This window comes from Mesoplodon mirus (genome assembly GCF_964341445.2).
Source record: "Mesoplodon mirus genome assembly, chromosome: X".
Classification (NCBI taxonomy): Eukaryota; Metazoa; Chordata; class Mammalia; order Artiodactyla; family Ziphiidae; genus Mesoplodon; species Mesoplodon mirus.
This window is the reverse complement of record NC_138981.1, coordinates 48,961,380-48,984,898: the sequence shown is the minus strand read 5'-3', so window position 1 is coordinate 48,984,898 and position 23,519 is coordinate 48,961,380. Positions and strand designations below refer to the sequence as shown.

General features: G+C 37.8%; 2 pseudogenes across 2 annotated transcripts; both read left to right on the top strand.

The window, feature by feature from the left end:
- The first annotated feature begins 3,859 nt into the window (after nt 1-3,859).
- Nucleotides 3,860-4,923, top strand: LOC309796883 (small ribosomal subunit protein eS4-like; annotated as a pseudogene). Its single transcript has one exon. The product of its transcript is annotated as a small ribosomal subunit protein eS4-like (transcript).
- A 3,663-nt stretch (nt 4,924-8,586) lies between these two features.
- On the top strand, nt 8,587-10,189 carry LOC309796654 (ubiquilin-1-like; annotated as a pseudogene). The gene has a single exon. The product of its transcript is annotated as a ubiquilin-1-like (transcript).
- Nucleotides 10,190-23,519: the final 13,330 nt, after the last annotated feature.

Sequence of the window (23,519 nt, the reverse complement as noted above, 5' to 3'; positions counted from 1 at the left end):
AAATAATAAAGATCAGAGTGGAAATAAATGAAATAGAGACTAAAAGGACAATCTAAAAAAATCAATAAAATTAAGAGCTCATTCCTTGAAAAGATAAATAAAATTGACAAAACTTTAGCTGCACTCACCAAGAAAAAAAGAGCAAGTCTCAAATAAATAAAATCAGAAATTATAGAGAAGATGTTACAATTGATACCACAGAAATACAAAGGATAATAAGAGACTACTATGAAGAATTACATACCAACAAATTGGACAACCTATAGGAAACTGATAAATTCCTAGAAACATACAACCTACCAAGACTGATTTAGGAAGAAACAGAAAATATAAATAGACCAACCACTCCCTCAAAATTAAAAGCCCTGGATAAGATGGCTTCAATGGTAAATTCTACCAAACATTTGAAGAATAAATACCAGTACTTCTCAAACTCTTCTAAAATATAGAAAAGGGAGGGGGCAACACATCTAAATGCATTTTTTGAGACCAACATTACCTTAATCTCAAAATTAGACAAGGACACCAAGAAAAGAAAATTACAGTCCAACATTCCTGAGGGACATAGAATCAAAAATCCTCAAAAAAATATTTGCAAACAAAATTCAGCAACACAATAAAAGAATTGTAACCATAATCAAGCGGAATTTTTCCAGAGATTCAATAATGGTTCAACATCCACAAATCAAACAGTATGCCATACCACAGTAACAAAATGAGTGACAAAAATCATATGATCATCTCAAAAGACAGAAAAGACATTTGACAAATGTCAACATATATTTATGATAGAAACTCTCTCTCAACAAGGTGAGTATAGAGGGAATATATCACAACATAATAAAGGCCATAGAAGACAAGCCCATGGCTAACTTCACACTCAGTGGTGAAAAACTGAAAGCATTTCCTCTAAGGTCAGAAACAAGACAAAGATGCCCACTCTCTTCACTTTTATTCAACATAATATTGGAAATCCTAACCGCAGCAGTCAGACAAGGAAAAGAAATAAATGGAATCAATATTGAAAATGAATAAGTAGAATTGTCACTGTTTGCAGATGAAATGATACTACATATGGAAAATCCTAAAGACACCACCTAAAAGGGGTGGGATGAACTGGGAGATTGGGATTGACATATATACACTAATATGTATAAAATAGATAACTAATAAGAACCTGCTGTATAGTACAGGGAACTCTACTCAGTGCTCTGTGGTGACCTAAATGAGAAAGAAATCCCAAACAAGAAGATATATGTATACATATAGCTGATTCACTTCACTGTACAGCAGAAACTAACACAACATTGTTAAGCAACTACACCCCAATTTAAAAAAAAAAACACCTAAAATTTATTAGAACTAATTAATGAATTCAGTAAAGTTGCAGGATACACAATTAATACACAGAAGTCAGTTGCCTTTCTATACAATAATAATGAATTATCAGAAAGAGAAATTATTAAAACAAGCCTATTTACAACTGAATCAAAAAGAATTAAATACCTAGGAATAAATGTAACCAAGAAAGTAAAAGACTCATACTTGGAAAACGAATAGGTATTGATGAAAGAAACTGAAGATGATACAAACGGATGGAAAGATATACCATGTTCATGGGTTGGAAGAATTAATATTGTTAGGCAGAACACTCTGACATAAATCACAGCAAGATCCTTTCTGACCCACCTCCTAGAGGAATGGAAATAAAAACAAACAAATGGGACCTAATGAAACTTAAAAGCTTTTGCACAGCAAAGGAAACCATAAACAAAACGAAAAGACAACCCTCAGAATGGGAGAAAATATTTGCAAATGAAGCAACTGACAAAGGATTAAGCTCCAAAATTTAGAAGCAGCTCATGTAGCTCAAACAGCTCAATATCAAAAAAACAAACAACCCAATCCAAAAATGGGCAGAAGACCTAAATAGACATTTCTCCAAAGAAGATATACAGATTGCCAACAAACACATGAAAGAATGCTCAACATCATCAATCATTAGAGAAATGCAAATCAAAACTACAATGAGATATCATCTCACACCAGTCAGAATGGCCATCATCAAAAAATCTACAAACAATAAATGCTGGAGAGGGTGTGGAGAAAAGGGAACACTCTTGCACTGTTGATGGGAATGTGAATTGATACAGCCACTATGGAGAACAGTATGGAGGTTCCATACAAAACTAAAAATAGAATTACTATACAACCCAGCAATCCCACTACTAGGCATATACCCTGAGAAAACCATAAGTGAAAAAGAGTCATGTACCAAAATGTTCATTGCAGCACTATTTACAATAGCCAGGACATGGAAGCAACCTAAATGTCCATAAACAGATGAATGGATAAAGAAGATGTGGCACATATATACAATGGAATATTACTCAGCCATTAAGAGAAAGAAAATTGAGTTATTTGTAGTGAGGTGGATGGACCTAGAGTCTGTCATACAGAGTGAAGTAAGTCAGAAAGAGAAAAACAAATACCATATGCTAACACATATATATGGAACCTAAGGAAAAAAAAAAGGTCATGAAGAACCTAGGGGCAAGATGCGAATAAAATGCAGACCTACTAGAGAATGGACTTGAGGATATGGGGAGGAGGGAGGGTAAGCTGTGACAAAGTGAGAGAGTGGCATGGACATATATACACTACCAAATGTAAAATAGATAGCTAGTGGGAAGCAGCTGCATAGCACAGGGAGATCAGCTCGGTGCTTTGTGACCACCTAGAGGGGTGGGATAGGGAGGGTGGGAGGGAGGGATATGCAAGAGGGAAGAGATATGGGGATATATGTATATGTATAACTGATTCACTTTGTTATAAAGCAGAAACTAAGACACCATTGTAAAGCAATTATACTCCAATAAAGATGTTAAAAAAAAGTTTGTTATAAACAAACAAACAAATAAATAAATAAATAAAGTGGCAGAGACAGGGGTGGGGGAAAAGAATTAATATTGTTAAAATGACCATACTACCCAAGATGATCTATAGATTTGATGCAATCCTTATCAAAGTACCAATGAAATATTTCACTGAACTGGAACAAAGGATCCTACACTTTGTATGGCATCACACACATACTAAAACCCAAGTAGCCAAAACAGTCTGAGAAAGAAGAAAAAGCTGGAGGTATCACACTCCCTGATTTCAAACTATACTAAAAAGCTACACTAATCAAAACAGTATGGTACTGGTATGAAAACAGACACATATATCAATGTAACAGAATAAGGAGTCCAGAAATAAACCCACATTTATATGGTTAATTAATCTATGACAAAGGAGGCACAAATATGCAATATGAGAAAGACAGCTTCTTCAGTAAATGATGCTGGAAAAACTAAACAGCCATATGCCAAAAAAAAACCCAAACTGGACTACTTTTTCATACCATGTACAAAAGTAAACTCAAAATGGATTAAAGACTTAAATGTAACACCTGAAACCATAAAATTCATAGAAGAATCACAGGCAATACATTCTCTGACATTTATCTTAGCAACATGTTTTTGGATAGGTCTCCTCAGGCAAGGGAAACAAAATGGGACTACATCAAAATAAAAAGCTTTTGCACAGTGAAAAAAATTATCAACAAAATGAAAAGGAAATGAGAGATTATATTTGCAAATGATACATCCAACAAGAGGTTAATATGCAAAATATGAAAAGAACTCATACAACTCAACATCAAAAAAACAAACCCAAATAAAAAATGGGCATATGGGGCTTCCCTGGTGGCACAGTGGTTGAGAATCTGCCTGCTAATGCAGGGGACACGGGTTCGAGCCCTAGTCTGGGAGGATCCCACATGCCATGGAGCACCTAGGCCCATGAGCCACAACTACTGAGCCTGCGCGTCTGGAGCCTGTGCTCCAGAACAAGAGAGGCCGCGATAGTGAGAGGCCCGCGCACTGCGATGAAGAGTGGCCCCCGCTTGCCACAACTAGAGAAAGCCCTCGCACAGAAACGAAGACCCAACACAGCAAAAATAAATTAATTAATTTTTTAAAAAATGGGCATAGGGCTCTTTTCATGCCTAGTGCAGCCATGGCTCGTGGTCCCAAGAAGCACCTGAAGCATGTAGCAGCTCCAAAGCATTGAATGCTGGATAAACTGACTGGTGTGTTTGCTCCTCGTACATCTACTGGTCCCCACAAGCTAAGGGAATGTCGCCCCCTAATCATTTTCCTAAGGAACAGACTTAAGTATGCCCTAACAGATGAAATAAAGAAGATCTGCATGCAGCGTTTCATTTGGATTGATGGCAAGGTCCGCACTGATATAACCTACTGCTGGTTTTATGGATGTCATCAGCATTGACAAGACTGGAGAGAATTTTCGTCTGATATATGGCACCAAGAGCCGCTTTGCTGTTCATTGTATTACACCTGAGGAGGCCAAGTATAAGTTGTGTAAAGTGAGAAAGATCTTTGTGGGGACAAAAGGAATCCCTCATCTGGTGACCCATTATGCTCCCACCATCCACTACCCTGATCCCCTCATCAAGGTGAATGACACCATTCAAATTGATTTGGAGACTGGCAAGATTACTGATTTCATCAAATTTGACACTGGTAACCTGTGCATGGTGACTGGAGGTGCTAACCTGGGAAGAACTGGTGTGATCACTAACCGGGAGAGACATCCTGGTTCTTTTGATGTAGTTCGTGTGAAAGATGCCAGTGGCAACAGCTTTGCCACCTGGCTCTCCAACATTTTCGTTATTGGCAAAGGCAACAAACCATGGATCTCTCTTCCTCATAGAAAGGGTATCCACCTTACCATTGCTGAGGAGAGAGACAAGAGACTGGTGGCCAAACACAGCAGTGGATAAAATGATCTCTAAGTGACATGATTGGAAAAGTCTTTGTACTTAAAGATAATACCACATTAAAAAAATGGGCATAGGACCTAAATAGATATTTTTCCAAAGAAGACATACATATGGCCAACAGACACATGAAAAGATGCTCAACATCACTAATCATCAGAGAAATTCAAATCAAAATCACAATGAGATACCACCTCACACATGTCAGAATAGCTATTACCAAAAAGACAACAAAATACAAGTGTTGGTGAAGATGTGGAGAAAAGTGAACACTCCAGCACTGTTGGTGGAAATACAAATTGGTGCAGCCAGTATGGAAAACAGTATGGAAGTTCCTTGAAATTTAAAAATAGAACTGTCATATAATTCAGCAATTCCACTTCAGGGGATTTACCCAAAGAAAACAAAAATACTAATTCAAAAAGTTATGTGCACTTCATGTTTATTGCAGCATTATTTACAATAGCCAAGATAGTAAAGCAACCTAGGTGTCCATCAATAGACAAATGGATAAAGAAGATATGGTATTGTATCTCAATAATTAAAAAAAATTTTTAATACATTGAATTGGATTGAGTTGGATGGAAATGAAAATAAATCATATCAAAATTTGAAGAATAAAGCTAATGCAGTGCTAACATGGCTGTTTCCACATTTGTAATCAATCAGTGTAATCCATCACATCAGCAGACTAAACAAGAAACATCATATAATCATATCAATTGATACAGAAAAGCTTTTGACAAAAATTCAACATCCATTCATGATAAAAAATAATGCTCAGAATAATAGTGATAGACAAATTTTCTTAATTTGACACAGAGAATGTAAAAAAGAAACTATAATGTTAAACAAAATGGTGAAAGACAATGTTTTCCCCTAAGATATGGAATAAGACAAGAATTCCACTTTCACCACTTCAACATTATACTGGAAGTTCTCACCAGTACAATGAGCAAGAAAACAAAATAAAAATCATATATACTGAAAATATAGAAATAAAACTGTCTAAATTTGCAGAAGGCAAAGTAATCTACATAGAAAATCCCAAGATATTCACATACACAAAACCTAGTACAAATAAGTGAGTTCAGCAAAGTAACAGTATACAAGAAAAACATACAGAAATCAAACATATTTCTATATGCTAGCAATGAACATGTGGAACCTAAAATTAAAAGCACAATCCCTATTACAATTGTTCAAAAAATTAAATAGATGTTAACCTAACAAAACACACACAATACTTGTATGCTGAAAACTACAAAACACTGAAGAAAGAAATCAAAGACCTAATTATGTGGGGACATACCATGTTCAAGCTTTAGAAAGCCTATTATAGTAAAAATGTCAATTATCTCCAATTAATACACAGGGTTAATGGAATTCCTATCAAAACCCCAATGCCCAGAAAGATTTTTTAAATATTGAAAAGAAAATTTACATTTTTATATGAAAAGCTGGGAAATGAGATGTCCACAGGGTCCTTGAAAAGCTCCAATGTAGTCCTGGGAATCAGAGTGCCACATGCATATGCAGGTCTGTGTTTATGACTAAGGTTGTGTGTACACTGGGGAAATACCTGAGAAAGCCTTAGGCTCTCACCTCTGCCTGTTAATGAGGCTCTGTGCTAGTAGGAAGTTAAGGTCAAGACAGAGTTGTAAACTGCCTGATGAACTGATAAAAGCATGTCACCAGTAAAAACACAGAGCCCCTCAGAAAAGACAAGGAGTGTTACTATTTCCAGACATTTAAAGAATCTCTGTTGGGGGCTTCCCTGCTGGCACAGTGGTTAAGAATCTGCCTGCCAATGCAGGGGACATGGGTTTGAGACCTGATCCAGGAAAATCCCACATGCCATAGAGCAACTAAGTCCATGGGCCACAACTACTGAGCCTGCCCTCTAGAGCCCATAAGCCATAACTACTGAAGCTAGCATGCCTAGAGCCCATGCCCCGCAATGAGAAGCCACCACAATGAGAAGCCGAGGCACCGCAATGAAGAGTAGCCCCCACTCGCTGCAAGTAGAGAAAGCCCGCGAGCAGCAACAAAGACCTAACTCAGCCAAAAATAAATAAATAAATTTATTTATTTTTTAAAAAGGAATCTCTTTTGGTCATTAGCTAACCACTTTGCTCACCAAGCAGAGACTTCAGTGGTCACACATGACAAAGAATACAGGCTTTACAAAATTAATTCAGAAAAGACACTAAATTAAAAAAAACAACAAAGAGCAAAAATAACAAAACATGGGAAAATGGAAGAACCTGACTTCCAGAGTTGCCACATTTTAGATATACATACATATACACACACATAATGTTACTGAGGTAACACTGATTTATAACATTATATAAGTTTCATGTGTACAACATTATATTTCTAGTTCTGTATAGCCTACATGCTCACCACCAAAAATTTATTTTCCATCCGGCACCATACAGTTGAGCCCCCTTACCCATTTTGCACTACCCCCCCATACCACCCCCTCTGATAACCACTACTCTGTTTTCTATATCTATGTGTTTGTTTTTGTGTGGTTTGGTTTGTTCATTTATTTACACATTATAATATTGCAAATGTCCAGTTTTCAACAACAACAAAAAAATGAGGCATGCCAAAACCCAAGAAACTATGGTTCATATACAGGAAAAAAGCAATCAGTTGAAACTGTTCCTAGGGAAGCCCAGAGGGTAGACTTAAAGATAAATATATTAAATCAACTGTCTTAAATATGTTCAAAGAGCTTAAGGAAGTTATGTGAATAATGTCTAAATACATAAAGATATCAATAAAGAGATAAAAATTAAACAAAGGAACAAAATTAAAATTCTGGAGCTGTAACGTTAAATACTGAAATACAAAATTCACTAGAGGGATTCAATAGTAGATTTTTGCAGGAATAAAAAAGAATCATCAAAAAAAGATCAATTAGAGTATCCAATCTGAAGAGCAGAAAGAAAAAAGAATGAAGAAAAATGATTCAGACCTAGGAGACCTGTGGGACAGTAATAAACATATCGACGTGTGCATAATGGAAGTTTAAGCAAAAGAGGAGGGAAATGGAGAAAAAGAATATTTGAAAAAATAATAGGGGCTTCCCTGGTGGCACAGTGGTTAAGAATCCACCTGCCAATGCAAGGGACACAGGTTCGAGCCCTGGTTCAGGAAGATCCCACATGCCGTGGAGCAACTAAGCCCATGCGCCACAACTACTGAGCCTACACTCTAGAGCCTGCGAGCCACAACTACTGAGCCTGTATGCTACAACTACTGAAGCCCATGCACTTAGACCCTGTGCTCCACAACAAGAGAAGCCACTGCAATGAGAAGCCCACGCACCGCAATGAAGAGTAGCCTCCACTCGCCGCAACTAGAGAAAGCCCACATAGCAACAAAGATCCAATGCAGCCAAAAATAAATTAAATAATTTTTTTAAAAAATAGCTAAAACTTCACAAATTTAATCAAATACATGAATCCATACATCCAAGAACCTCAAGGAACTCCAATGAGTTAAATTCAGAGAGATCCACACCAAGACACATTATAATCACATCACTAAAAGATAAAGACAAGAAGAAAATCTTGAAAGCAATAGGAGATAAATGACTCATCATATATAAGGGATTCTCAATAAAAATTAACAGCCGATTTCTTATCAGATACAATGGTGATTACATGTTTAAAGTGCTGAGGGCCTGCGCTGGAACCCACACTGAGCTCTGTGCCCCCTAGCCTGCCAGGGCGGCCCTGCACCCAGCTGTCACTGAGGCAGTGTGCCCCACATTCTCCGCTGTCCCAGCCGGCCAGCTCAGGTGTTGCCTGGCTTCCCTTTGCTCGCCCACTCTCTCCTGCACACCTGAGGCACTGCTGTCCCATGGCCAAGAATGATGAAAGTCTCAGCCCTCCAAGCTCCCAGGACAGCACCACCGCTGCCGAAGGTGCCGGCCCCCCTGCCACCGCTGCCTCCACAGAACGCAAGATCACGAAAGTCACCCTGAAGACCCCGAAGAAGAAGGAGTACTTCACAGTGTCCAAGAATAGCTCCGCCCTGCAGTTCAAGGAAGAAATCTCTAAATGTTTCAAATCACATACCAACCAACTTGTGTTGATATTTGCTGGAAAAGTTTTAGAAGATCAAGATACTTTGAGTCAGCATGGAATTCACGATGTACTTGTTCACCTCGTCATCAAAACACAAAACAGACCTCAGGATCATTCAGCTCAGCAAAAAAACACCAGTGGAAGCAGTGCTACCACATCATCAGCTCCTAATAGTAACTCCACATTTGGTTCTGCTGCTAGCAACCTTTTTGGTTTAGGTGGCCTTAGAGGACTTGCAGGTCTGAGTAGCTTGGGTTTGAATACTACCAACTTCTTTGAACTACAAAGCCACGTGCAGCAGCAACTTGTGTCCAATCCTGAAATAATGGTCCAGTTCATGGAGAATCCCTTTGTCCAGAGCATGCTTTCAAATCCTGACCTGAAGAGGCAGTTAATTATGGCCAATCCACAAATGCAGCAGTTGATACAGAGAAATCCAGAAATTAGTTATATGCTGAATAATCCAGATATTATGAGACAAACATTGGAACTTGCCAAGAATACAGCAATGATGCAGGAAATAATGAGAAACCAGGACCGAGCCTTGACCAACCTAGGAAGCATCCCAGAGGATACTACAATACTTTATGGTGCATGTACCCAGGTATTCAGGAACCAATGCTGAGTGCTGCACAAGAACAGTTTGGTGGTAATCCATTTTCTTCCTTAGTGAGCAATATATCCTCAGGTGAAGGTAGTTAACCTGCCCGTACAGAAAATAGAGATCGATTACCCAAAACGTGGGCTCCACAGGTTTCTCAGAATTCATCAGCTTCTAAGGGAGGCACTCAGAAGTGCCTAGGAGGCACTAGTGGCAGTGCTGTCAGTGGCACTGCTGGGCAGAGTTCTGTGCCAAATTTGGGGCCTGGAGTAAGAGCAAGTATGTTCAACACACCAGGAATGCAGAGCTTGTTGCAACAAATAACTGAAAATTCACAACTTATGCAAAATATGTTGTCTGCCCCCTACATGAGAAGCATGATGCAGTCACTAAGCCAGAACCCTGACCTTGCTGCACAGATGCAGACTGCTGATAAGTTATTGGCAATGTCAAACCCTAGAGCAATGCAGGCCTTGTTATAGATTCAGCAGGGTTTATGTCTGTAACAATAGGAAACATCAATGAAATTAAAAGCTGGTTCTTTGAAAAGATAAACAAAATTGATAAACCTTTAGCCAGACTCATCAAGAAAAAAAAAGAGAGGGCTCAAATCAAAATTAGAAATGAAAAAGGAGAAATTACAACAGACACCACAGAAAAACAAAGGATCATAAGAGACTACTATAAGCAACTATATGCCAATAAAATGGACAACCTAGAAGAAATGGACAAATTCTTAGAAAGGTACAATCTCCCAAGACTGAACCAGGAAGAAGTAGAAAATATGAACAGACCAATCACAAGTACTGAAATTGAAACTGATTTTAAAACTCCCAACAAACAAAAGTCCAGGACCAGATGGCTTCACAAGCAAATTCTATCAAACATTTTGAGAAGAGTTAACACCTATCTTCTGGAACTATTCCCAAAAAACTGCAGAGGAAGGAATACTCCCAAGCTCATTCTATGAGGTCGTCATCACCCTGATACCAAAAACAGACAAAGATACCACAGAAAAAGAGAATTACAGGCCAATATCACTGACGAACATAGACATAAAAATCCTCATCAAAATACTAGCAAACCAAATTCAACAATACATTAAAAGGATCAGACAACATGATCCAGTGGGATTTATCCCAGGGATGCAAGGATTTTTCAATATATGCAAATCAATCAGTGTGATACACCATATTAAAAAACCAAATACTAAAAACCATATATGATCATCTCAATAGATACAGAAAAAGATTTTGACAATATTCAGTACCCATTTATGATAAAAACTGCAGAAAGTGGGCATAGAGAGAACACACCTCAACATAATAAAGGCCATATATGACAAAACTACAGCTAACACCATTCTCAATAGTGAAAAGCTGAAACCATTTCCACTAAGATGAGGAAGAAGACAAGGATGTCCACTCTCACCACTCTTATTCAACATAGTTTTGGAAGTTCTAGCAATGGCAATCAGAGAAGAAAAAGAAATAAAAGGAATTCAAATTGGAAAAGAAGAAGTAAAACTGTCACTGCTTGCAGATGACATGATACTATACATAGAAAATCCTAAAGATGCTATCAGAAAACTACAAGAGCTCATCAATGAATTTGGTAAAGTTGCAGGATACAAAATTAATACACAGAAATCTCTTGCATTTCTATACAATAACAGCAAAAGATCAGAAACAGAACTTAAAGAAACAATCCCATTTATCATTGCATCAAAAAGAATAAAATACCTAGGAATAAACCTACCTAAGGAGACAAAAGACCTGTACTCTGAAAACTATAAGAAGCTGATAAAAGAAATCGAAGATGACACAAACAGATGGAAAGACTGTGTTCTTGGATTGGAAGAATCAATATTGTCAAAATGACTATATTACCCAAAGCAATCTACAGATTCAGTGCAATCCCTATCAAATTACCAATGGCACTGCTCACAGAACTAGATGAAAAAATCTTAAAATTGGTATGGAGACACAAAAGACCCCATATAGCCAAAGCAATCTTGATCTGGAGGAATCCTGCTCCCTGACCTCAGACTATACTACAAAGCTACAGTCATCAAAAGAGTATGGTACTGGCACAAAAACAGAAATATAGATCAATGGAACAGGATAGAAAGCCCAAAGATAAACCCACACACCTATGGTCACCTAATCTAGGACAAAGGAGGCAAAAATATATAATGGAGAAAAGACAGCCTCTTCAATAAATGGTGCTGGGAAAACTGGACAGCTACATGTAAAAGAATGAAATTAGAACACTTCCTAACACCATACACAAAAATAAATTCAAAATGAATTAAGGACTTAAGTCTAAGACCAGATACTATAAAACTCCTAGAGGAAAAACATAGGCTAGACACTCTTTGACATAAATTGCAGCAATATTTTTTTGGAATCATCTCCTAGAGTAATGGAAACAAAAACAAAAATAAACAAATGAGACCTAATTAAACTTAAAAGCTTTTGCACAGCAAAGGAAACCATAAACAAAGCAAAAAGAAAACATATGGAATGGGAGAAAATATTTGAAAACAATGCAACCAGCAAGGGATTAATCTTTAAAATATACAAACAGTTCATACAGCTTAATACAAAAAAAACAAACAATCCAATCAAAAAATGGGCAGAAAACCTAAATAGATATTTCTCAAAAAAAGACACACAGATGGCCAAGAAGCACATGAAAAGATGCTCAACATCGCTAATTATTAGAGAAAAGCAAATCAAAACCACAATGAGGTATCACCTCACACCAGTCAGAATGGCCATCATCAAAAAGTCTACAAACAATAAATGCTGGAGAGGGTGTGGGGAAAAGGGAACCCTCCTACACTGTTGGCGGGAATGTAACTTGGTGCAGCCACTATGGAGGACAGTATGGAAGTTCCTTAAAACACTAAAAATAGAGCTACCACATGATCCAGCAATCCCACTCCAGGGCATATTCCCAGAGAAAACCATAATTTGAAAAGATACATACACCCCAATATTCACTGCAGCATATTCACAATAGTCAAAACATGGAAGCAACCTAAATGTCCCTCGACAGACGAATGGATAATGAAGATGTGGTATATATATACAATGGAATATTACTTAGCCATAAAAAAGAACAAAATAATGCCATTTGCAGCAACATGGATGGACCTAGAGATTATCATACTAAGTGAAGTAAGTCAGACAGAGAAAGACAAATATTATATCATTTGTATGTGGAATCTTAAAAAATTATACAAATTAACATATGTACAAAACAGAAACAGACTCAAAGGCTTAGGAAACAAACTTATGGTTACCAAAGGGGAAAGGTGGGGAGAAGGGATCAATGAGGAATTTGGGATTAACAGATACACACTACTGTATATAAAAGAGATAACCAACAAGGACCTATTGTATAGCACAGGGATTTCTGCTCAGTGTTCTGTAATAACATAAATGGGAAAACAATCTGAAAAAGAATAGATATATGTATATGCATAACTGAATCACTTTGCTGTACACCTGAAACTAACACCACATTGTAAGTCAACTATACTCCGATATAAAATGAAAATTGAAAGAAAATACAACGAGATATCACCTCACATCTGTCAGATGGTTATCATCAAAAAGAACACAAATAACAAATGTTGGCGAGGATGTGGAGAAAAGGGAACCCTCATACACTGTTGGTGGGGATGTAAATTGGTGCAGCCACTGTGGAAAACAGTATAGAGGTTTCTCAAAAAACTAAAAATAGAACTACCAAATGACCCAGCAATTCTACTTCTGGGTATTTATCAAAAAAATACGAAAGCATTAATTTGAAATAATACATGCACCCCAATGTTCATAGCAGTATTATTTACAATTGCCAAGATATGGAAGCAATCTAAGTGTCCATCAGCAGATGAATGGATAAAGGTGTGATATATATATGCAATGGAATACTGCTCAGCCATAAAAAAAGAATGAAATTTTGCCATTTGCATGGATGGACTTGGAGGGTATTATGCTAAGTGAAATAAGTCAGACAGAGAAAGACAAATACTGTATGATAACATTTATATGTGGAATCTAAAAAATAATAAAAAGAAACTAGTGAATATAACAAAAAAGAAACAGACTCACAGATATAGAGAACAAATTAGTGGTTACCATGGGGAGAGGGAAGAGGAGAGGGGCAAAAGAAGGGTGGGGGATTAAGAGGTACAAAGTACTATGTATAAAATAAATAAGCTACAAGGATATATAGTACAACACAGGGAATATAGCCAATATTTTATAATAACTATAAATAGATTATAAGCTTTAAAAATTGTGAATCACTATGTTGTACACCTGAAAATTATATAATAATATACATCAACTACACCTTAATTTTTTTAATTTCTTATGCAAAAGTAAAAAAAAAAGATGTACAATCCTTATTTCCAGAACCTTTGAACATGTTACTTTACGTGGTTAAAGGGACTTCCCAGATGTCCTTAAGGATTTTGAGATGTGGAGATTATCCTGGATTATGCTAGTGCATTCAGTGTAATCACAAGAGTCCTTATAAGTGGAAGGCAGGAGGATTAGAGTGAGATGGAGAAGATACTACATTGCTGCTTTGAAGATGGGGGAAGGGGACATGACCTTAGTAATCTAAGCAGCCTTTAGAAGCTGGAAATAGCAAGGAAATGGATTTTCCCCTAGAATCTCTGGAGGGAGTGTGACCCTGTCAACACTTTTATTTTGGCCCAGTGAAAGTCATGACCAACTGGGATTTATTCACATGATTGAAGGTTTGATTTGACATTAGAAAGCCAATCAATGTAATTCACCATAAAAACAAACTGAAAAAGAAAAACAATGTGATTATCTCAATCAATGTAAAAAACAATTGAGAAAATCCAAAATCCATTCCTGAAACAAAACAAAACAAAAAACCTTGTATCTCATACTGGTAAAGGGAAATACAAAAAAATCTACAGCTAACATACTTAATGGTTAAAGACAGAATGTTTACCCCTATGATCAGGAAAAAGCCAGGGATCCCCAAACACACCATTCTTATTCAATGTAGTACTGGAAGTTCCAGCCACCACAATAAGGCAAGAAAAGAAAATAGAGGTATGCATATTAGAAATGAAGAAGTAGGGCCTCCCTGGTGGCGCAGTGGTTGAGAGTCCGCCTGCCGATGCAGGGGATACGGGTTCGTGCCCCGGTCTGGGAGGATCCCATATGCCGCGGAGCGGCTGGGCCCGTGAGCCATGGCCGCTGGGCCTGCGCATCCGGAGCCTGTGCTCCGCAACGGGGGAGGCCACAACAGTGAGAGGCCCGCATACCGCAAAAAAAAAAAAAAAAAAAAAAGAAAAAAAAAAAAAGAAATGAAGAAGTAGCACAGCAAAGGAAACCATAAACAAAATGAAAAGACAACCCACAGAACAGGAGAAAATATTTGCAAACTATGCTACTGACCAGTGATTAATTTCCAAAATATACAAACAGCTCATACAGCTTAATAGCAAGAAAACAAATGATCGAGTCAAAAAATGGGCAGAAGATCTAAGTAGACAGTTCTCCAAAGACATACAGATGAGCAAAAAACACATGAAAAGATGCTCAACATCACTAATTGTTAGAGAAATGCAAGTCAAAACTACAATGAGGTATCCCCTCACACCAGTCAGAATGGCCATCTTCAAAAAGCCTACAAACAAATAAATGCTGGAGAGGGTGTGGAGAAAAGGGAACCCTCCTATACACTTGGTGGGAATGTAAATTGGTACAGCCACTATGGAGAACATTATGGAGGTTCCTTAAAAATCTAAAACTAGAGTTACCATATGATCCTGCAATCCCACTCCTGGGCATATATCAAGAGAAAAACATGATTTGAAAGGATTCACACACCCCATTGTTCACTGCAGTGCTGTTTACAATAGCTAAGATGTGGAAGCAACCTAATGTCCATCGACAGAGGAATGAAGAAGATGTGGTACATATCTACGATGGAATATTACTCAGCCATAAAAAAGAATGAAATAATGCCATTTGCAGCGACATGGATGGACCTAGAGATTATCATACTAAGTGTAGTAAGTCAGACAAAGACAAATATCATATGATATTGCTTATATGTGGATTCTAAAAAATAAATGATACAAATGAACTTATTTAAAAAACAGAAACAAACTCACATATTTAGAGAACGAACTTATGGTTACCAGAGGGGAAGGGTGGGTAGGGGATAGATTGGGAGTTTGGGATTAACATGTACACACTGATATATTTAAAATAGATTACCAACAAGGACCTACTGTATAGCACAGTGAACGTTGCTCAATATTCTGTAATAACCTAAATGGGAAAAGAATTTGAAAAAGGATACATGGATATATCTAACTGAATCACTTTGCTGTACACCTGAAACTAGCACAACATTGTTAATCAACTATGCTCCAATATAAAATAAAAAATTTTTAAATACAAATTTTAAAAAATGGGCAGAAGATCTAAGTAGACATTTCTCCAAAGACATACAGATGGGCAAAAAGCACTTGAAAAGATGCTCAACATCACTAATTATTAGAGAAATGAAAATCAAAACCACAATGAGGTATCACCTCACACCAGTCAGAATAGCCATCATCAAAAAGTCTACAAACAATAAACACTGGAGAGGGTGGAGAAAAAGGAACCCTCCTACACTCTTGGTGGGAACGTAAATTGGTACAGCCACTATGGAGAGTAATATGGAAGTTCCTTAAAAGATTAAAAATAGAGTTACCATATGATCCTGCAATCCCACTCCTGGGCATATATCTGGCGAAAATTCTAACTCGAAAAGATACATGCACCCCTATGTTCACTGTAGCACTATTTACAATAACCAAGACGTGGAAGTAATGTAAATGTGTATCAACAGATGAATGGATAAAGAAGATGTGGTATATATATACAATGGAATATTACTCCACCATTAAAAGAATAAAATAGGGACTTCCCTGGTGGCGCAGTGGTTAAGAATCTGCCTGCCAATGCAGGGGACACGGGTTCAATGCCTGGTCCGGGAAGATCCCACATACCGCGGAGCAACTAAGCCTGTGTGCCACAACTACTGAGCCTGCGCTCTAGAGCCTGTGAGCCACAACTACTGAGCCTGTGTGCCACAACTACTGAAGCCCATGCACCTAAAGCTCATGCTCAGCAACAAGAGAAGCCACCGCAATGAGAAGCCTGCACACTGCAACGAAGAGTAGCCCCCACTCACCACAACTAGAGAAAGCCCATGCGCAGCAACGAAGACCCAATGCAGCCAAATAAATAAATAAATAAATATTTTTTTTAGAAAAAGAATGAAATAATGCCATTTGCAGCAACATGGATGGACCTAGAGATTATTATATTAAGTGAAGTAAGTCAGTCAGAGTAAGACAAATATCATGTGATATCAGTTATCTGTGGAATCTAAAGAAATCATACAAACAAACTTATTTACCAAACAGAAATAGATGTAGAAAACAAACTTATGGTTACCAGAGGGGATAGCGGGACGGGGGAGATAAATTAGGAGTTTGGGATTAACATATACACAGTACTATATAAAATAGGTAAACAACAAGGACCTACTGTATAGCACAGGGAACTATGTTCAGTACCTTGTAATAACCTACGATGGAACAGAATCTGAAAAAGAATATATATATATATTACATATATATATAATATATGTATAACTGAATCACTTTGCTGTACACCTGAAACTAACACAACATTGTAAATTAACTGTATTTAAATTTTTTAAAAAAGAAAAGAAAACCTTAAAAAAATCTTGAAGATAGGAACAAATTTAAAAAGAGAACAAAAAAGAAAAAGTAAAACAATCTTTATTCACAGAGAACACGATTATCTACGTAGAAAGTATAATGAAATCTAGAAAAAAGCTACTAGAACTAAGTAGGTTTAGCAAGGTTTCAGGATATAATATCTATATACAGAAACCAATTGTATATGTATATACATTTTTGGCCATGCCGTGAGGCATGTGGTATCTTAGTTCCCCAACCAGGGATTGAACCCGTGTCCTCTCTGCATTGGGAGTGCACAGTCTTAACCACTGGACCGCCAGGGAAGTCCCACAATTGTATCTTTATATACTAACAGTGAATGACTGGAAATTCACTGCTACAATTGTATTTTTATATACTAGCCGTGAATGACTGGGAATTGAAAATTTTAAAATACCATTTATAATAGCATCCAAAAATATGAAATAAGTGGGGATAAATCTGAAAAAATGTGATAGACCTGTACACTGAAAACTACAAAAAATATTGCTGAGAAAAATTAAAGGCCTAAATAAACGGAGGAATACATCTTGTTCATGAGCCAAAGACTCAATATTGTTAAGAGCTCAATTCTTCCCCCACATTAATCTATAGATTCAATGCAATTCCAACCAAATCCCAGCAGACTCTTTTGTAGAAATAGACAAGCTGATTCTAAAATTCATGTGGAAATGCAAAAGACCCCCAAAGAGCCAAAACAATCCTGAAAAAGAACAAAATTGAAGGCCTAAGACTATCTGATCTCCCAAATTATTATACAGCTACAGTAATCAAAACAGTGTAATACTGGCATAAAGGTAGACAAATACATCAATGGAACATAACAGAGGGTCCAGAAATAAACCCACGCATATACAGACAATTGATTTTTGACAAAAGTACAAAAGCAATGCAATGGAGAAAGGATAGCCTTCTCAGCACACACTGCTAGAACAACTGGGTAACTATATGCTAAAAAAAAAAAAAAAAAAAAAAGAACGTGGTGCCATACCTTCTGCCATATACAAAAATTAACCCCAAATGGTTCATGGACCTAAATGTAAAGCCTAAAACTATAAAACTCATAAAAGGAAACATAGGAGAAAACCTTTGTAATCTTATGTTAGACGAAGATTCCTTAGATATGACACCAAAAGCATATTCCATAGAAGAATAAAATAATATTCATCAAAGGGAAGGGGGGATGGGATGAACTGGGGGCTTGGGATTCACATATATACACTACCATGTATAAAATAGATAACTAATGAGAACCTACTGTATAGCACAGGGAACTCTACTCAATGTTCTGTGGTGAACTAAATGGGAAGGAAATCTAAAAAAGAGTGGATATATGTATACATATAACTGATTCACTTTGCTGTACCTCAGAAACTAACACAACATTGTAAAGCAACTATACGCCAATAAAAAATTTTAAGCTTCATCAAAATTTAAAATGTCTTCTCTTCAAAAGACACTGTTTAGATAAAGAATAGAGTTGAGAAAATTGGATATCCACATGCAAAAGAATGAAGTCGGACCCTTTCCTTATACCATATATAAAAACTCAAAATAGATCAAAGATCTAAATGTAAGAGAGAAAACTACAAAACTCTTAGAAATAAACATAGGCAGAAAGCTTCATGACATTGGATTTGGCAATGATTTTTTGTGTATGACACCAAAAGTACAGGCAACAAAAGAAAAAACTGAACTATATCCAAATTTAAAACTATGCATTGAAGGACACAATCAAAAGAATGAAAAGGCAATCCAGGAGATGGGAGTAAATATTTGCAAATCATATCTGATAAGGAGTTAATATGCAGAATATATAAAGAACTTCTACAACTCAACAATAAAAAAAAATTTTTAATGGGTGAAGAAGATATACAGATGACCAATAAGCACAAGAAAAGATGCTCAACATCACTAATCATTAGGGAAATGCAAATCAAAATCACATATCACTTCACACCCTTTAGGATGATGAAAGAAAAAGAAGGAAGGGAGGGAAGGAGGGAGGAAAGGAAGGGAAAGAAAGAGAAAGGAAGAAAAGAAAAAGTGTTGGTGAGGATGTGGGGAAACTGGAATCCTAGAGCACTGTTGTTGGGAACATAAGATGGTGCAGTCTCTACAGAAAATCGTATGGCAGTTCCTCAAAAAATTAAAAATGAGTTACCATATGATCCAGCAATCCCATTCTTGGGTACATACCCTAAAGAATTAAAAGCAGGGACTCAAATAGATATTTGTTTACCCATACTTAAAGCAGCATTATTCACAATAGCTAAAAGGTAAAAGCAACCCAAGTGTCCATCAATGGGTAAATGGATAAACAAAATATGGTGTACACTACAATGGAATATTATTTAGCCTTCAAAAGGAAATTCTGCCACATGCTACAACATGTATGAACCTTGAAGACATTATGCTAAGTGAAATAAGCTAGTCACAAAAGGATAGATACTGTATGATTCCACTTATAGGAGGTACCAAGAGTAATCAAATTCAGAGGCAGAAAGTAGAATGGTGGTTGTCAGGGGCTGGGGGGAGGATGAATTAGTGTTTAGATGGTAGACTTTCAGTTATGCAAGTTGAAAAGAGTTCTGAAGATGGATTGTGGTGATGGTTTCACAAATGTGAATGTATTTAATGCCACTCTATACTTAAAAATTGTTAAGAAGGTAAATTTTATATGTATTTTACCACAATATTTTTTAAAATTTTAAATGTTTCAAAAGCTTTTTCAGGGGACTTCCCTGATAGTCCAGTGGTTAAGACTCCGGGCTTCCACTGCAGGGGGCACGGGTTCAATCCCTGGTTGGGGAGCTAAGATCCCGCATGCTGTGTGGCCATAAATGAAAAGCTTTTTCAGAATGAAAAAAGACACTTTTTAAAGAATGAAAAGACAAGCCACAGACTGGGGAAAAATGTTACAAAACATACATATATCCGATAAAGAATTTTTATCCAATTATATGTAGAATTCTCAAAACTCAACAATAAAATGAGCAACCCAATACAAAATGTGCAAGAGAGTTGAACATTTTACCAAAGAAGATATTTGGATGGCACATGAAAATACTCTCAAATCATTAGTCAGTAGAAAAATGCAAATCAAAACTACAATGAGATACCACTACATCCTACTAGATTAGCTAATGTCAAAAAACTGACAATGCCAGCTGCTGAAAAAGGTGTGGAGAATTTTCACACACTGATGGGAATGCCAAATGGTAGAGCTACTTTGAGAAAGTTTAGCAGTTTCTGAGACTGTTAAACATATACTTACCATATATCCCAGCAAACCAACTCTAAGTATTTAAAGAAATGAAAACACAAAAAAATCCATGCAAATGTTTACAGCAGGTTTATTTGTAATCACCCAAACCTGGAAACAACCCAATGTCCCTTCAACTGGGGAATGGATAAACTAATGGTGGTACATCCATACAATGGAGTGTAACTCAGATAAGGAACTATTGATAAACCCAATAATGTAGATGAATCTCAAATGTGCTTAGAGAAAGAAGCCAGTCTCAAAAGGCTACATATTGTATAATTCCATCTATATGACATTCTCCAAAAGATAAAACTATAGGGACAAAAAACAAATCAGGGTTGCCAGGAGTTAAGAGGTAGGGAGGTTTTTACTATAAAGTAGCAGGGATGAATTTGACAGGGGAGAGCAGAGGGTAATGGAACTGTTCTATACCTTGATTGTGCTGGTTACACAACTCTATGCATTTGTCAAAGCTTATAGAACTGTACACCAGAGGTTATCTTATTCTAAGTACACCAAAGGTTATTTTATTCTATGCCTATGGGCATAAAATAAGCCTACATGCTGTATGATTCTTTTTACGTGACATTCACATGAAGGCAAAACTATATGGACAGAAAAAAGATCGGGGGCTCCCAGAATCTGAGGGTGGGGGTAGGGGTTGACTACAAAGAGTTCCGGAGAGTTTTGGAGGTGATGTAAATTATACCTTGATAGTGATGGTAGTTCACTACTGTATACATTTGTCCAAACTCACAGAACTTATACTATAAAGGGTGAACTTTATTGTATATAAATTATACTTTAAAAAAAAAAGAAAGAGGGAAAAGACTCGAAAAATAGCATTGTAAAAAACTTGTGATAGGGCTTCCCTGGTGGCACAGTGGTTAAGAATCCGCCTGCCAATGCAGGGGACACGGGTTCGAGCCCTGTTCCAGGAAGATCCCACATGCCGCGGAGCAACTAAGCCTGTGCGCCGCAACTACTGAGCCTGCGCTCTAGAGCCTGTGGGCCATAACTACTGAGCCTGCATGCCACAACTACTGAAGCGCATGCACCTGCAGCCCGTGCTCTGCAACGAGAAGCCACTGCAATGAGAAGCCTACACACCACAACAAAGAGTAGCCCCCACTCACCGCAACTAGAGAAAGCCCACACGCAGCAACAAAGACCCAACTCAGCCATAAGTAAATAAATAAATGATTTTTTTTTAAAAAAACTTGATATGCTGTAGAAAATCTGGAATCCCAAATTCTTATCCTGACATGACTACTTTAGTTCTTCTGTTTGACTTGGGCCAAATTTTGTTCCCATGATGTTTCTTACTCAACGAGATACCTCTTGTTCCTAGTATTTAGTTACCAGTATCTCTTAGGAGTACTAGAAAATATTTTTAAAGTTAAATTATGAATTGCCATATGGTTATGAAACGGCATTAGCTGTCCTGGTATGCAATTTTTCATTGTAGCACTATTATCTATCAGGAGACTTTGATAGGATACTGTGAAGTAAGTTGGACCCCATTAGAGTATTTGGAGTGGCATTTTGTCAAGGCCCTATTTTTTAAAGCCAAAAAAAGAGAGAATGTATTTAAAAGACTTGATAACAGAGGCTGGCACACCATAGGTGCTTAATGTTAAGAAGGCAGTACAATGCAGAGGAAAGGGACTGCATAACGTTTTTATCACACCTGGGTTCCAATCCTGGCACCACCACTTAGTATGTTGTCTTGGGTACTTCCTGACAACTTTGAGCCTACTTATCTTTCATACGGGGAGACTAACCTCTTATTGGCAGAGCTGTATTCAAGGCTAAAGGAGGTAACAGGTTTCCAGGGTCTGGTACAGTTTGTGTTCAAGCAGTATGTAATTCTCTCCTCTGGCTGCCCCAGAATGCAGAAGTGGTCTGCACTTCCCTGCCAACCATCCTGCAACCAAGGGCCTATCAGGCCATCACACGGTTCCAGTCTCAGGATTTGAATATGGTGACAGCAAGAGAGGCAAGCCTAAGATGTGGCTGTGGATCCACAGATGATGTGGAAGTTTGGGGTGGGGGGCAAAGCCTGCAATCTAACACCCATCCCCTTCAAACACGTCCAGTCTCAGGTAGACTGCTGGGAACTGAGGTCCTATGCATAACCCAAACACCCCTGGTAAAGTAAGATACTGTGTTTCTGTTGCCATCATTTACCCTAGTCCCTTTCTGAGGGGCCCTGACACTGCCTGGGCCTTTGTCTGATGGAGTATGCTCCCCAGAAGAGGTGGCTAATATTTTTATGGGGTATAATGTCTTCTAGACACCAGAAAAGGAGTTTGCTGGTGTACCCCTGATATAGCAGCTCTTGAGGATGCAGCCTATGAATAGATGATACCAGAACTCTTTTGAATCATGGAATTCAAATGCTGGTGCTGGGTGAGACATAGTCACACAATGACGGGTCCCAGCCAGAGTGCTTCAGTTCAAGCGATTCCAACTCACAGTCTGTGCAGAAATGCCCCACAGCAGCAACCTACCAAGAGGTACCTTATTTTCCCTTTGTGTGAACAGGCAGTGCTTACCTCACCTCAGCACCAGTCAGGCTTGTGTGTTGTCTTTCGTCGATTCTATCCCTAGACCCTTCCAGAGACTCAGAAGGCTCATCACTGTTCCCCCTACTCCTGCTGCCACCCAAGCGAGGATCTGTGGGCTTGGGTGGGAGGAAGATGTGTGACCTGCAGCCCATTGCAGGGATGTCTTGCTGCTGAGCTCTGTTGTGGACTGGTAAAGAAATCATCACCCCCACCACCACCGAGGAAGCCCCAGATCTACAAGCAGCCTAGCCTCCAGTTGCATGTTTAGCTCTCCAAGAGGGTTTTGTGAGGGGTCGGCCC